The following is a 16557-nucleotide window of genomic DNA, read 5'->3' as shown; positions in this document are numbered from 1 at the left end:
ACTTTCTGAAAAAAAGCATTTATTGTATACTTTTTAATACTAGAGATTAAACTTAAAAATATATGTGCATACATCTTTGCCCCTAGAGAGCTAGTTGTTAACTAGTTACCACCGAACTCCTATATTCCTCTATAAATATTCCTTGAGATCAGCAGGAATGTCACAAAGGACTCTGGGAATGAAGTCATCATCAGACTGAATGTCTGGTGACTGTAGGTTAATAATAATAATAACAAGAATAATGATAATAATAATAAGTGGAACTTAATAGCACTTTAAGGTTTGCAAAGTGCTTTATCATTCATTATCTCATTTAGTCTCATAATACTTCTGCTTGCTGCATCTCAGAACTCAAAAGTAAAGCAACTCAACAAGCTCTCTTTCAGCAACAGAGATTACAGGGAAGTACCTGTGTCCATCTCCCCTTTTTAATTTCAAATTTTTCTGGGCACTAACAATCTGTTTTCTTCATTCTAACAGTGATATCAAATGTGAAGAATTGGTTTTGAGTTTAATGTCTAGTGTTCTCTTTCCCATCTGAAGAAGTTAGAAAACATGGGAAGAAAAGCAATATTTGAAAAAGCAAACTATAATACTCACCATCTTGTTGCTTTTCATTGTGCAGATTTTTTTGGACCACTTACTACAGAACATTTCCCCACAGCACTATTAAAGTTGAAATGTAGATTCAGACTCTGGTGAAGAAGTGCAACTGATAGGACTAAGCATTCTAAGCCACAAAAGAATAGAATAAAAATTGAGCATTACTTTTATCAACCAGAACAAGAATTGAATGCTACTATTAATATAGCTAGGATACAGAAACTACATTGGTTGTGCTCTGAAATATTACTTCCCATAAAGCAACTGAGGCTGCGATGACATAAATGTATTGCAAATCAGGAAATTTTACAAAATGGTTTTTTTCCCCCTTTTTCTAAAACATCCTCTCCTTTTTGCATGCCATTACCCTGGCAGCTCTAATGCAAGCATAAATTGGACTCTCCTAAAGCAATGTGCATGTTCCTCTGTGTGATCTCCCAATGCCTGTAACAGAGTTCTTTTCCCTAGGGTAAGGAGAGTGAACTTAGCTGACAAATCAGATATGTAACTCTTAGAATAAATCTGGGATGTGGCTCATCTTCACTTTTGATGACATCTGTGTTCAGGATCTGTAGCAGCATAAGCTCAGACTCATACAGAAGAGGGAAATATACATGTATCAATCAAAACAGAAAGGGGAATAACCAGGAATCCCAGATCACCAGCACCATGCTACAGTGTGTTTCTAGAGAGTCTCACCTAATTACAAATCAATCAGAAATTGAATGCCTTGCCCCTTGAGCTATCACTGTTTATTCTATCCTATTCTATTTATCTATTCATTTGCTAAACCATAGTCAAAATTGAAAAAAAAAAACAAAAAACAAAAAACAGACTGCTCATTCCTCTACATTTACTCACGTGCTGCCAGATGGAGCTAATGTTATCCACCTCCAACAGAGACCCCACTGAAACAAAGAAGTGCTTTTATTCCTTTTTACCTGTTTCTCTCTCACACCCCAATAGAAGCTGTTTCTATTCTTTTTTCCCTTTGAATCTTCCCATCTGTGTTATTGTTAATTTCTTTCAGTCATAAATCTTACTCTTCATGATGCCCATGTTATTGGAATGGCTTGCCATTCCTTTTCTAGCTCATTTTATAGATGAGGAACTAAGGCACAAAACCACACAGCTAATGTCTGAGGTAGGATTGGAACTCAGGACGATGATACTTCTTGACTCCAAGTCTGACACTCTATCTATTGTGTCAAATAGACACATTATAATCTGTTTTTAACTATTATATGTCTATTATATGTCAGATAGATTGACCCTGACATCAATCAGCTAGCAGTCTCTCCCCCCATACCTATCTTCTCATCTGGGAACTTTGCCTCTTACTTTATTGAGAAAACTGAAGTCATTGGAGCTGAGGTTTCTTTTCTCTTTCTTTTCATCTCAAAACCATTTGATGTCAATGCTCACACTTCTCTTATTTGTTTTAGTCTCTGATTAATAAATGACCCTTCTCTTTGTCAAGATCAATCCAACAATATTTGTGCTTGATTCCTTCCATCCCTTATCATTTTCCTCAGCAAATTGCAAGCACACAATACTACTTGAATCTTCAATCTCTCCTTAGACAATTCATTTATTCCCTGTTTTCCTCAAACCTGCCCAAGTTCAGCCATACTAGAAAAAAAAAACACAAAATCCTTCATTCTTGCCATCCCTTTAGTAATTATCCTCCATCTCTTCTTTTTGAGCCAAATTCCTTGAAAAAGTTTTCTACATTTGCTGCCTTCATTTCTGTGCCTTTTTATCACTCCTTAATCTTAGGCTTCTGGTCTCATTACTCAACTGAAACGGTTCTTTCTAAAGTTATCAATGATCTAACTGGTTTTCCTCCTACCTATGTGGTTGTTCATTGTCATTCTTACTTGTTGTCTCATCCATATCATATTTCCTATGAGTGTTGCCTTAAGGTTTTGTGCTAGGTCTTCACTTCTCTCTTTACACATTCTCTTTTGACAATTTTTTCATTACCCATGGGTTTAACAATCATCTTTATACAGACAAATCATAAATCTACTATATAACCTCAGTTTCTAACCTGAATTTCAATTCTGAATTGCCAATTGTGTATTGGACAATTCAATCTGGATATCTCAGAGCTATCTCAAATTCAATATGCATAAAACTGAACTCATTATCCCCCCAATCCCCCAACATTCCCCTCTTCCAAATTTCCCTTTTTCTAACAAAAGCACAATCATGTTGCCAATATTCCATGTTACGTTGGAATTAATGCATTTAATCCACATGTCATGGTTGCCAAATCTTGCCATTTCTGCTTTTCTTGCATCTGACCACTTCTCTTCACTCACAATTACCACCCCAGTTTAGACCTTCATCACCTCTTAACTATATTATTGCTATAGCTTTATGACTAGTTTTTCTTCTTATGTGCAGGCCTTTACTCCTTTACTCAACCACTATAATTATTCTCTTTTGTCTTTAAGATGAAATATAAATTCCTTTGTTTAGCTTCTAAGAGCCTTTACAAACTGGCCCCATATTCATTCCAAATTCATCAAATATTACTCCTTCCTCACATTCTGTAATCTAGTCAAATAAGCTTATTTGTTCCTTAGATATCAAACTTCTATCTCTGTGCCTTCACATTGATCATCCTTCTTTTTTGGAATTTATTCTTGCATTATCTCCACTTCCATAGATAATTCCTCTATCTTAAAGACAGGGCTATAGTACCTTTGCTATTTCTCTCAACTGCAAGTTCTCTTTTATAAAACCTACCTTGTAATTTTACTACCTTGAATTTATTTGTATTTATTCCCCTTATATTTATTCTGTATCAATTAATCAATAAACACTTATTAAGTGTTTGCTCTGTATTAAGCAATATGCTAATTTTTGGGGAATTAAAAAAAAAAAGGCAAAATATGGATCTTTCCCTCAAGGACCTAAAAATCTAATGAGGAAGACAACATGCAAACAAATATTTGCAAATCAAACTATATACAAGAAAAATAATAAATAATTGACAGGGAAAAGGCACTAGAATTAAGCATGAATTAGAGAAGGCTTCCAATAAAATATAGGATTTTTGTAGAAGGAAGATTCCTGTAGAAGGTTGAAGTGGAAGAAGGAGGTGTTCCAGGCACAGGGATCATCAGAGAAAATGCCTATAGCTACAAGTTGGAGTGACTTATTTTTGAAATAGCCAGGAAGCCAGTGTCATTAAATTAGAATAGTTGTCAGGAGCATGGCATAAAAATTGTGGAAAAGTAAGGTATGACTAGCTTATAAAAGATTTTGAATGTCAAAACATTTTATATTTGCTCTTAGGCAATATGAAGTCAATGGAGTTTAATCAGAAAGAGACCTGGTCAGATCTGTGTTTTAGAAAATAACGTCATTGGCTGAATGGAGAATGGATTCAAGTAGGGAAAAGACTTGATGAAGGCAGACTATTACAGTAATCAAGCAGAGGGATGATGAGGGCCTGCAGTAGAGTGGTGACAATGTCAGAGGAGAGAAGGGGGAATATTTGAAAGATCTTGTAAAGGGGAAATTTATAAGCATATGGAAGGACAAAAAATAATGAAGATTCTGTTGATATAATTATATGATTTTAAAAACTTTTATTATTGACATAATCATTTATGTTAATAGTTTTGCTTCTGCTAAACCATCCTTGAATTCCTGGTATAAATTCCAACTTGGGCATAATGTTTAATCTTTGTAATATATTGTTGTAATCTTTTAACTAGTATTTTATTTAGGATTTTGCATCCAAATTCATTAATGAAATTAATGTCTATAATTTACTTTTTTCCTATTTTTACTCTTCCTGATTTAGATGTCAGTATTATATTTGCTTTATAACAAGAGTTTGTGAGGTTCCCTTCTTTACCTATTATTCCAAATAATTTATTTAATATTGGAATTACTTGATCTTTAAATGTTTGATAAAATTTACTTACAAATCCATCTGGTCTTGGTGCTTTTTTTTCCTTAGGAAGGTTAAAAAAATGTCCTATTCAATTTATCTTTCTAAAACAGATCTATTTAGATATTCAATTTTCTCTTTGTAGGTCATGGGACTGGGGAAGTGGGGGAATGGTTTTTCCCTCTGCAGTAATATAGAAGGTAGGAGTAGGAGAAGGTTTAGGGGAAAAAAACAATCATATTGAGTTTAAGATGTGTACAGGACATCAATTTTGAGATTCCTGAAAGGCAGCTGGAGATGTGAGATTAGAGATCACTAGAGAAATTGGGGTAGGAAAGGTAGATTTGAGAATTATCAGCATAGAGATGGTAATTAAATCCATGGAAGTGGTTAAGGTAATTAAATGAAATAGTATTGGAGAAGAAAAGAAGAGAGCTGACAGAGCCCCAGGGAACACCCACTTTTATGGACATAATCTGCAAGAATATCCAACAAAGGAGACAGAGAAGAAATAGAAGTATAAGAGGAAAACTGGCAGATGGTAGTGTCTCAAAAATGTAGAGAGAAGAGTGTATCAAGGAGGAGAAGATGGTCAAAAGTGTCCAAGAATACAAAGAAGGCAAGGATTGAGAAAAAGCCCACTGGATCTGACAACTAAGAGATCATTAGTGGGCAGATCCAAGATGGTGGAGAAGACACATGTGTCATTCTAATCTCCTCTCCTAACCTCACTACTAATTACCAAATTCAGCCTCAGAAATAGTGCTTGACTGGTAAAATATACAAATACTGGGAGTACAACAAATTACCAACCAAAGATAATCTGGAAGATCGCCAGAAAAGTTTGTCCTGATCAGCAGGAGCAGGCCAGCACAGGCAGGGAGGTAGAATGCAGAGGTTAGCACACTGAGCAGACAGGGGCGGGGCCAGTCTCTGTGGGTGAAGATTTTGCAGAAAGGACTCTACCACAGGTTGGCTGCTCTGCTTTGGTTGCAAAGCAGTAGACCAGAAGAGAAATTACAAAAAGGGCAAAGGTAGAGTGTACTCCAAAAAATGCCAGAATCTAACAGGATCTGGCTACACCCACCCAACACTGGAAGTGACTCAGCATGGACCACCGCACAGCTGTGCACCTGCATTCTGCAGCATGGGGCTTTTGCCCAGGGCAGTCACATTTCTGCACAGCAGGAGGACTCTGCCTGGGGCAATAAAACTTCCACAGCTCAGCTGTGCTTCCCAGGGCATAAACACTTCCAGTGTGGGGCTTTTCCCAGGGCACTTCCACAGTCCACTGCTCTTAGCAGCCCACTTGCAGGACAGCTACTATCCATATATCTATCCCTGCTCTGCAGAGGAAGCTGGTAATCTCCTTGCCCTGAAAGCAGACCCTAAGGGTTTTTTTAAAAAAATAAGTAAAAAAGCCAAGCATACACTAACAATAAACAGCTCCTATACATAAAAAGAGCAGGTTTTCAAGCTCCAGGAGACTAATAGCAGACAGTCTCCAGACAAAATCCCAAAGGCGGCTGTAACCTGATCCCCATCACACAAGGCTCTCCTAGAAGAAATTATAAAAGATCTTAAAAGAGAGCTAGAAGAAAAATGGGGAAAGAAAAGAGAAACTCTGCAAGAGACTATGGAAAAGGGATATAAAATTCAGAAAGTTGTCTTAACTTCCTGAAATGTGAATTGGAAAAGGTAAAGAACTTCCATGGAAACAGACTTTGTGAACTGGAAAAGATAAAGAACTTCCAGGAAAGTAGGATTTGTGAATTGGAAAAAGAAAATAACTCAGTAAAAAAAAAAAAAAAATAGTGAAATGGAAAAAAAATCCATAAAGCAAAACAACTAATTTAAAAACTCAAGGGGGCATATACAAAAAGAAGTAAAAAAAAAAAAAAAGCTAATGAAGAAAATAACTCATTAAAAATCTGAACTGAACAAATAGAAATGAATGATTCGTCGAGACATCAAGAATCAGTCAAGCAAAACCAAAAAAATGTTAAATATCTACTTGAGAAAAGAACAGACATGGAAAATAGATCTAGGAGAGATAATCTAAGGATTATTGAATTTCCTGAAAATTATGATGAAAAAAGAGCCTAGACACTATTTTACAGGAAATCATCAAAGAGAACTGCCCAGATGTAACATAATCAGAAGGTAAAATAGACATTGAAAGAATTCATCGAACACCTTTTGAAAAATACCCTAAAATGAAAACTCCAAGGAATATTGTGGCTAAATTTCAGAACTATCAGACTAAGGAAAAAATATTACAAGCAGTCAGAAAAAAAAAAAAAAAACAATTCAAATACCAAGGAGCCACAATAAGGATCACTTCCACATTAAAGGATCAAAGGGCCTGGGATCTGATATTCTGAAAGGCAAAAGAACTTGGAATGCAGTCAAGAATAAACTATCCAGCTAAGCCAAGCATTTTCTTCCAGGGAAGCACATGGACATTCAATGAAACAGATGAATTCCATTTATTCCTAATGAAAAAAACAGAGCTAAACAAAAAATTTGACCTCCAAGAGAAGCATAAAAGATAAAAAGAACTCTTGAGAACTGTATTTCTATTATGGGCATATATAAAGAGTACATGTATAATTTGATTTTATTGTTATAATACCAAAAAAAGAAAGTAGAAGTGGAAAGGGGATAGTATCAGAAAAAAGGGAAAAGGGGAATAAAGAGGGAAATTACATCCCACAAAAAGACAAAGGAAATCTATCATAGCTGAGGGAATTTAGGGAGGAGGAGGAACATTGTATGAATCTTACGCTCATCAGATTTGGCTCAAAGAGAAAATAATTGGCATAATTGGTGTATAGAGAAATTTCTCTCACCTCATTAAAAAGTGGGAGAGGAAAAGGGAAAAGGAAAAGAGTAATAAGGGAAAGATATAAGAAAGGGGAAGGGATTCAAAGTGGGTGGGAGGGATTCTAAAGAGGGAGAACTGTGTGAGACAAATAATGCCCATAAGTTTAATACTGGGGAGGGGGGAAGGGAGGGTAAGAAAAAGAAAAGCATAATCTGGGGATAATAAGATGGCAGAAAATACAGATTTAGTAATTTTAATCATAAATGTGAATAGGATGAACTTTCCCATAAAGCAGAGACGGATAGCAGACAGGATCAAAAGCCAGAACCCTACAATATGTTGTTTACAGGAAATACATTTAAAGCAGGGAAATACATACAGAGTAAAGGTAAAAGGCTGAAGCAAAATCTATTATGCTTCAGGTGAAGTCAAAAAAAGCAGGGGTAGCCATCCTTATCTCAGATCAAGCAAAAGCAAAAATCGATCTAATTAAAAGAGATAAGGAAGGAAATTATATCTTGCTAAAGGGTAGCATAGATAATGAAGCAATATCAATATTAAACATATATGCACCAAGTGGTATAGTATCTAACTACCTAAAGGAGCAGTTAAGAGAGTTGCAAGAAGAAATAGCAAAACTATAATAGTGGGAGATCTCAACCTTGTACTCTCAGAATTAGATAAATCAAATCACAAAACAAATAAGAAAGAAATTAAAGAAGTAAATAGAATATTAGAAAAATTAGGTATGATAGATCTTTTGAGAAAACTGAATGGAGACAGAAAGGAGTATATTTTCTTCTCAGCAGTTCATGGAACCCATACAAAAATTGACCATATATTAGGACATAAAGACCTCAAAATTAAATGCAGAAAGACAGAAATAGTAAATACATTCTTTTCAGATCATGATGCAATAAAAACTACATTCAACAAAAAGCTAGGGGTAAATAGACCAAAGAATAATTGGAAGCTAAATAATCTCATCCTAAAGAATGATTGGGTGAAACAGTAAATCATAGACACAATTAATAATTTCACCTAAGAGAATGACAACAATGAGACAACATACAAAAATTTGTGGGATGATGCCAAAACGGTAATAAGGGCAAATTTCATATCTTTAGAGGCTTACTTGAATAAAATAGAGAAAGAGAAGATCAATGAATTGGGCTTGTAACTTTAAAAGCTAGAAAAAAGGCCAAATTAAAACCCCCCAATCAAATACTAAACTTGAAATTCTAAAATTGAAAGGAGAAATTGATAAAATTGAAAGTTAAAAAAAACTATTGAAATTAATAAATAAAACTAAGATTTGGTTTTATGAAAAAAAACAATAAAATAGATAAACCTTTGGTAAATCTGATTAGAAAAAGGAAAGAGGAAAATCAAATTGTTAGTCTTAAAAATGAAAAGAATGAAGAGGAAATTAGAGCAATAATTAGGAGTTAACTTTGTTCAACTTTATGCCAATAAAGTTGATAACCTAACTGAAATGGATGATTACCTTCAAAAATATAGGCTTCCTAGATTAACAGAGGAGGAAGTAAATTGCTTAAATAGTTCCATTTTAGAAAAAGAAATAGGACAAGCTATTAATCAACTTCCTAAGAAAAAATCCCCAGGACCAAATGGATTTACATGTGAATTCTACCAAACATTTAAAGAACAATTAACTCCAATGTTATATAAACTATTTGAAAAAATAGGGAATGAAGGATTCCTATCAGACACAGACATGGTACTGATACCTAAACCAGGTAGGTTAAAAACAGAGAAAGAAAATTATAGACCAATCTCCCTAATGAATAGTGATGCTAAAATCTTAAATAAAATGTTAGCAAAAAGATTACAGAAAATCATCTCCAAGATAACATGACCAAGTAGGATTTATACCAGGAATGCAGACTGGTTCAATATTAGGAAAACTATTAGCATAATTGACTATATTAATAGTCAAATTAACAAAACCCATATGATCATCTCAATAGATGCAGAAAAAAGCACTTGATAAAATCCAACATCCATTCCTATTAAAAACACTTGAGAGTATAGGAATAAATAGACTTTTCCTTAAAATAATCAGTAGCATCTATTTAAAACCATCAGTAAGCATCATATGTAATTGGGATAAACTAGAACCATTCCAAATAAGATTAGGAGTGAAACAAGGTTGTCCACTATCACCATTACTATTCAATATGTATTAGAAATGCTAGCTTCAGCAATAAGAGTTGAGAAAGAGATTAAAGGAAATAGACCAGCAATGAGGAAAACAAATTATCACTCTTTGCAGATGATATGAAGCTATACTTAGAGAACCCCAGAGATTCTGCTAAAAAGCTAAATAATCCACAACTTTAGCAAAGTTGCAGGATACAAAATAAACCCACATAAGTCATCAACATTCTTATATGTCACTAACAAAATCCAACAGTTAGAGTTACAAAGAGAAATTCCATTTAAAGTAAATGCCAATAGTATAAAATATTTGGGAATCAATCTGCCAAGGGAAAGTCAGGAACTATATGAGCAAAACTACAAAATGCTTTCCACAGAAATGAAATCAGCTCTAACCAATTGGAAAAATATTAAGTGCTCTTGGATAGGTCAAGCAAATATAATAAAGATGACAATATTACCTAAACTAATCTATTTATTTAGTGCTATACCAATCAGATTCCCAAAAAACTATTTTAATGACCTAGAAAAACAACAACAAAACTCATCTGGAAGAACAAAAGATAAAGACTTTCAAGAGAACTAATGGAAAAAAAATCAAATGAAAGTGGCCTAGCTGTACCAGATTTAAAACTGTATCATAAAGCAGCAGTTACCAAAACCATTTGGTATTGGCTAAGAAATAGACTAGTTGATCAGTGGAATAGGTTAGGTTCAAAAAACAAAACAGTCAATAACTTTAATAATCTAGTGTTTGACAAACCCAAAGACCCCAGCTTTTGGGATAAGAATTCACTGTTTGACAAAAACTGCTGGGAAAATTGGAAATTAGTATGGCAGAAAGTAGGCATTGATCCACACAACACCGTACACCAAGATAAGGTCAAAATGGGTTCATGATCTATCTATAAAGAATGAGATTATAAAGAAATCAGAAGAGCATAAGATAGTTTACCTCTCAGACCTGTGGAGGAGGAAGAAATTTGTGACCAAAGAATAACTAGAGATAATTATTGATCACAAAATAGAAAATTTCTATTATATCAAATTGAAAAGTTTTTGTACAAACAAAAGTAATGCAAATAAGAATAAACTGAGAAAATATTTTTACAGTCAAGGTTCTAATAAAGGCCTCATTTCCAAAATATAGAGAGAATTGACTCTAATTATAAGAAATCAGCCATTCTCCAAATGATAAATGGTCAAAAGATATGAACAATTTTCAGATGAAGAAATTAAAACTATTTCTAGCCATATGAAAAGATGCTCCAACTCATTATTAATCAGAGAAATGCAAATTAAGGCAACTCTGAGATTCCTCTATGTATTTGTCAGATTAGCTAGGATGACCAGAAAGATAATTTGGAATGTTGGACGGAATGTGTGAAAACTGGGATACTGATACATTGCTGGTGGAATTGTAAATACATCCAGCCATTCTGGAGAGCAATTTGGAACTATGCTCAAAAAGTTATCAAACTGTGCGTACCCTTTGATCCAGCAGTGTTACTATTGGGCTTATATCCCAAAGAGATTTTAAAGAAGGGAAAGGAATCTGTATGTGCAAGAATTTTTGTGGCAGCCCGTGGCGGCCCTCTTTGTAGTGGCCAGAAAATGGAAACTTTGTGTATGTCCATCAACTGGAGAATGGCTGAATAAATTGTGGTATATGAATGGTATGGAATATTATTGTTCTGTAAGAAATGATCAGAAGGATATTTCAGAAAGGCCTGAAGAGACTTACATGAAATGATACTGAGTAAAATGTGCAGGACCAGGAGGTCATTGTATACTTCAACAATTAATGATCAATTCTGATGGACGTGGCCCTCTTCAACAATGAGATGAACCAAATCAGTTCCATTTGTTCAGTAATGAAGAGAACCAGCTATACCCTGTGAAAGAACTCTGGGAAATGAGTGTGAACCACATAGTATTTCCAATCTCTCTATTTTTGTCTGCCTACATTTTTTATTTGCTTCACAGATTAATTGTACACTATTTCAAAGTCCAATTCTTCTTATGCAGCAAAATAACTGTATAGATATGTGTATATATAATATTTAACATACCCTTTAACATATTTAGCATGTATTGGGGAGGGGGTAGGGGGAAGGAAGGGAAAATTGGAATAAAAGGTATTGTAATTGTCAATGCTGAAAAACTACCCATGCATATATATCTTGTAAATAAAAAGCTATCATAAAAAAAAGAGGTCATTAGTAACTTTGGAGAGTATTTTTAGGAGAATGATAAAGTCAGAAATCAGATTGTAAGAGTTTAAGAGGAGATTGTGCTTTTAATATGTACTTCCTCATTAGGGTGGGTAGAGATGATTTTGTTCTTCCTATTTGTATTTCCACTGCCTATCTCAGTACTTAGCATGAAGTATGCATTTAATAAATATTTGTTAGTTGACTGATAAGGGTACTTAGTAAGCATTAATTGAAGTGTCAAGAATTATATTAGGTAGGGGCAAGGGGTAGAAAGACAAAAATAATGAAGCATATCTGGTTTTCAAAAAGCTAATATTCCATACCAGCTCTAACTAGTCTTTAAAAGCCTTGCTTTATGTATTGGAGCATGGCAATTTTCTGGCATACTCTGTGATCTTCAATGTTTTCTTTGCTTAACTATTTATACTTCCTGATCCAATTCCATATAGGCTGTTTCCAACAATAAGCTTAACTTTCACTCTTTTCCTTTAAAAAGCCATTACACTGTTCTAATCATATGATTATGATTAGAACTTTTAAAAATCCTAATTTTTCTCAGAAATATTTGTGCAAATTCTTCTTTGTCCAACTATAGAACAATGAGCACTTACATATAATTACTATAATTATTTTTTAATCTTCTATTAGGGATGATAGTCTATCAATCAGCATAGTTTGTGCATTTAGACATTTAATCAAAATGTTCTGTCCAGTAAATTGGTTATGTTATATGCACATATGTGGGTGGTTTAAGATAATTAAGGAGATCATGATAGATTCCCTGTCCCTCTAGCTACATTTCAACTCTGAAATAAACCTTTCTGCCAATATACTTTTGGACCATGACCTTCAGTGATCAAAGGCAGATACCAATGCACTCTTCTAGCTAAATGGAATTGCATATTAGAATTTCATTAATAATGGACAAATGCAGGACTCTGACTTATCCTTAGAAGTGGTTGAGTCAGAGGAAATTAAGGCAGGGCGGGAAAGCATGGCAAATGATCTCTAAAGCTATAGATATATTCCCTATCATCTAGTAGCAAATGTCCTCTGCATGAGTGATTACATGGTAATAGTGTCAGAATACTAGAGAAATAGAACTACGATGCATGTATAGAATTTATATTTACAAGACATTAATTCATATATTATCACAGTTGGTGGGCAGCTGGTACTACAAAGCATAAAGCACTGGGTTTAGAATCACAGAGTCATCTTCATGAATTCAAATATGGCCTCAGACACTTACTAGCTATGGGAGCCTGGGAAAATCACTTAACACTGTTTGCCTCAGTTTCCTTATCTGTATAAATGAGAGAAAGGAGGAAATGGCAAACCACTTCAGTATCTTTGCCAAGAAAAAAAAAAAAAAAACCAAACGGGATCATGAAGAGTTGGACATAACCGAAAATGACTCGGCAACAAAAATCACAGATGGCCAGACCCCATGACGATGGGGCAAGGATGCAGGAATACAATTGGCTCAAAAATTCCTCCTGGGCCTCCTCAGATCTTTAATTTGGTTAACAGACTATTATTCATGTAGATACTTGAGGATGGTTTGGACCAATCTAGTGTGCTGGGAAGAGTCTCAGGAACAGATGAGTATATAATTATCTAAATACTACCCTTTGCTAATTCTTTGTAATTCTTGAAACATTGAATTCATGAACATCTGAAAAACTGTTGGAACACTATTCAATTAAATGTCATAGCCTCATAATCATAAAGATCACAAAACATATCCAAAAAGCTATCTTTCTATCATGCTTTGAGATCTGAACTGCGTTGCACATGACTTAGAAATCTATTCTTTGGAATATTGCCACTGTCGCAAAGTGACTTAAATGAACCATTTAATTTGCAATTAAATCGAGTATATAAGGGATATTGGTCCCAGTATTTAGGTCTCTCCCTTTTTAATGAATAACAGCAGAGCTCCTACATGAGAGGTAGAAAATTGGATTTAATTCTTTTTTGTTTCATTCCCAGGAACTCTCAGAAATATTGACTTTAACTTCATTGATGATGCAGGCAACTAAGACTAAGGTCTCTGGTACCATCTTATTTGGGCTTTATTTAGGCTTGTCATTTTGTCCACTTATTCTGATAGAGCCTTACCTTTCTGGGTCACTGGTATGAACTAATTTATTAGTTGTTATAACTATCACTGAAGGAACATGAAAACTCTGAATCACTTATCTTTCAGTCCACAAAGTCAGGCTAAATTTCTGATTTTGCTGTAAGGCCTTAGGAAGTTCCTTTCACTAGAAGTTATCAAGGAAAGTTATCAAGAACAATTATTTACCAGATATTTTAGAGGAGAGCCTTTTGATATCTTCCTCTCCTTGAAATAACTTGAAAAGCAATTGCTCTATAACAATGCTTTTAAGATGTTTGGCTCTAGGCATGAGATTCCTTAAAGTGTTATTTTTTAATTATTGAAATTTTATTTGAATTTTAAAAGTTTCTTTGGGAGGTAGATTTAATGACACAATTCCAGAAAAGAGAAACATAATTTTCTTAAAACAGTGTCTTAAAACTTTCCTTGTAACATTCTGTATCTATGTAGCTCTAAATCTATAACCCTACCTTTGACTTTCCAATTTTGTTGGGATGATTTTATATCAGCTTCTTTGAATTTCTCTTGCTTTCCACTTTTTCAAACTGTTCATAATATTCTGCCAGCATCTTCTGTTTTAGTATTTCATAAGTGAGTTTGTATTCTAAATAGATGCTTCCCTTGACCATCATATTTCTCCTCTTGGTGAAAAAGATATCAAGTGTTTATTCTTTAGTGTTTTCATCACAGAGGCTATTTATGATAATTAAACTTTTTAAAGAAATAGTGATTATCAAGATCAAAATTTTTGCTTTTTAAAATTTTGAATTTTTACTATTGATAGATTCCTTGAATCTGGCAGATTAAAGATATTACCATTATTCTCAGTGTCTTGTTATTTTTATCCTTTTTTAAATTGCTCAATGATTTTGACATTTATTCTCTATAGATGAGAATCTGATTACACAAAACAGTTTTTACTACTTAGTAACATAGTAACATTAGTAACATACTGTTACTAATATGATTCTCACATCACAACTCGTTATCCCTTTTTTAATAATTTTTAGTCAACTTCATTTTTACTGATGGTGTTTGGTTCTCACCATGTTTAGAGACTTTGGCTTATTTCTATGCAGTACATGCTCTGGATTTTCTCCCCCAATCCCTATTTTGACTATTACTTCAGGTTTTTAGATGTCTGTCAGCTATATCTTTCCTCTGAATTCAGAGGTAGCTCTAGAAGTGTTTTTTTTTTTTAATATTATATTTATTTATTTATAATTTATGGAATAAAATAAACATTGCCATAACAAAGTATAATCAAAAGGTTGGATATAAAAATGCAAATCTATTATGTACAACATGCTAATCCTTTTAAATATATAATAAACTTATCATATAAATCTTTTTCTTCTCTTTTTTTCCCTTCCCCATCCCAGGCCCATGATAGAGATGGCTCTCATTAGACACACAAAAAAAATAATATATGTATATGTGTATATATATATATATATAATATATATATATGTGTGTGTGTATATATATATATATATATACACACACACACACACACACATATATATAAAATCATTCTACACATAGGCGTGGTTTTCTATTATTCACAAATGACTCAAGTCCCCAATGACATATTCCTTACATGGTAATCAGTTGATTTCAATTCATTAGTCACAGACTAACTATTAAAAATAGAAGTTCACTGAGGTGATTATAATTAGTAGCAAAAAAACCCCCAAAAAACAAAAAACTCTCCCTAAGCAATGACCATATGCTCCCACAAGTAAATATGGAGTCTAGAGGAAAAATGAACTCAAGCCTAATGAGAACATGATGCAACTTAGAAGTAGCTCACAAATTCTGGTTGCTGGAAGTTTATCCCCTTCTTAGGGGTGGTCCTTAGACCATGTTCATTAGAAATATTATAGCTTTTTTTGCTATATTCCTTTAATCTGTCTTTTCTTATTACACTCCATCTATTTTGGGCTCCTGATGTAGATATGACTGCCAGCTGCTGTTATTTCAGGAATAAGTTTACAAGAAAATTCTAAGTACTCCAACTCCTTTGAAGTTCACTTGTTGCTCTTCTCTCTAAGGCAGAATGAGCAAGACAGAAAGGGAAGGAGACTGATGCTATTGGCTACTGTTGGTTTTTTCCTTCTCCCCTTCCTTCCACACATCATGCAATTTCTTCTCAGAAACATGGCTGGAAGGCTTCTACATGGCTCATCCCTTGCTTGAATCCTTCAGTTCCAAACTGAATCACCATTTTATTGAATGAAAAACAGGTCATGGCTGAATTTCCTCATCCAATCACTATAGTAAAATTTTAAATGGCTTTTAAAGACATCTAAATACATCACCAACATCACCAATATCATGTCTTGATATTTTACCAATTACTTGAATTCAGGTGAGGTAATTAATGGGTTGACTCAATGATCCCCTTCCTGATATCTAAAAGAAGCACTATGAAAATTAGACATGATCCTTCTGAATAATCTACAATTTTTTTAAAAAAATTGTTACTTATTATCTGGTAAAGACAATAATCTCTTAAAATTTCTTTTGAAACGCCTGCCTCAAATATTAGAGCAAAACAGGTAATTTGGAGAACATAATTAAGTAGACATGGTCATGCATTTATTCAGTGATTACATTTTTTAAATGACCTCACTGAAATATCATCTAGTTTTTTGTAAAGGAATTGTATCACTTGGTCTGAAAATCAATT

Source organism: Sarcophilus harrisii, chromosome 3 (assembly GCF_902635505.1).
Source record: "Sarcophilus harrisii chromosome 3, mSarHar1.11, whole genome shotgun sequence".
Lineage (NCBI taxonomy): Eukaryota > Metazoa > Chordata > Mammalia > Dasyuromorphia > Dasyuridae > Sarcophilus > Sarcophilus harrisii.
The sequence above is the reverse complement of the archived record's forward strand: the minus strand, read 5'-3'. Positions refer to the sequence as shown.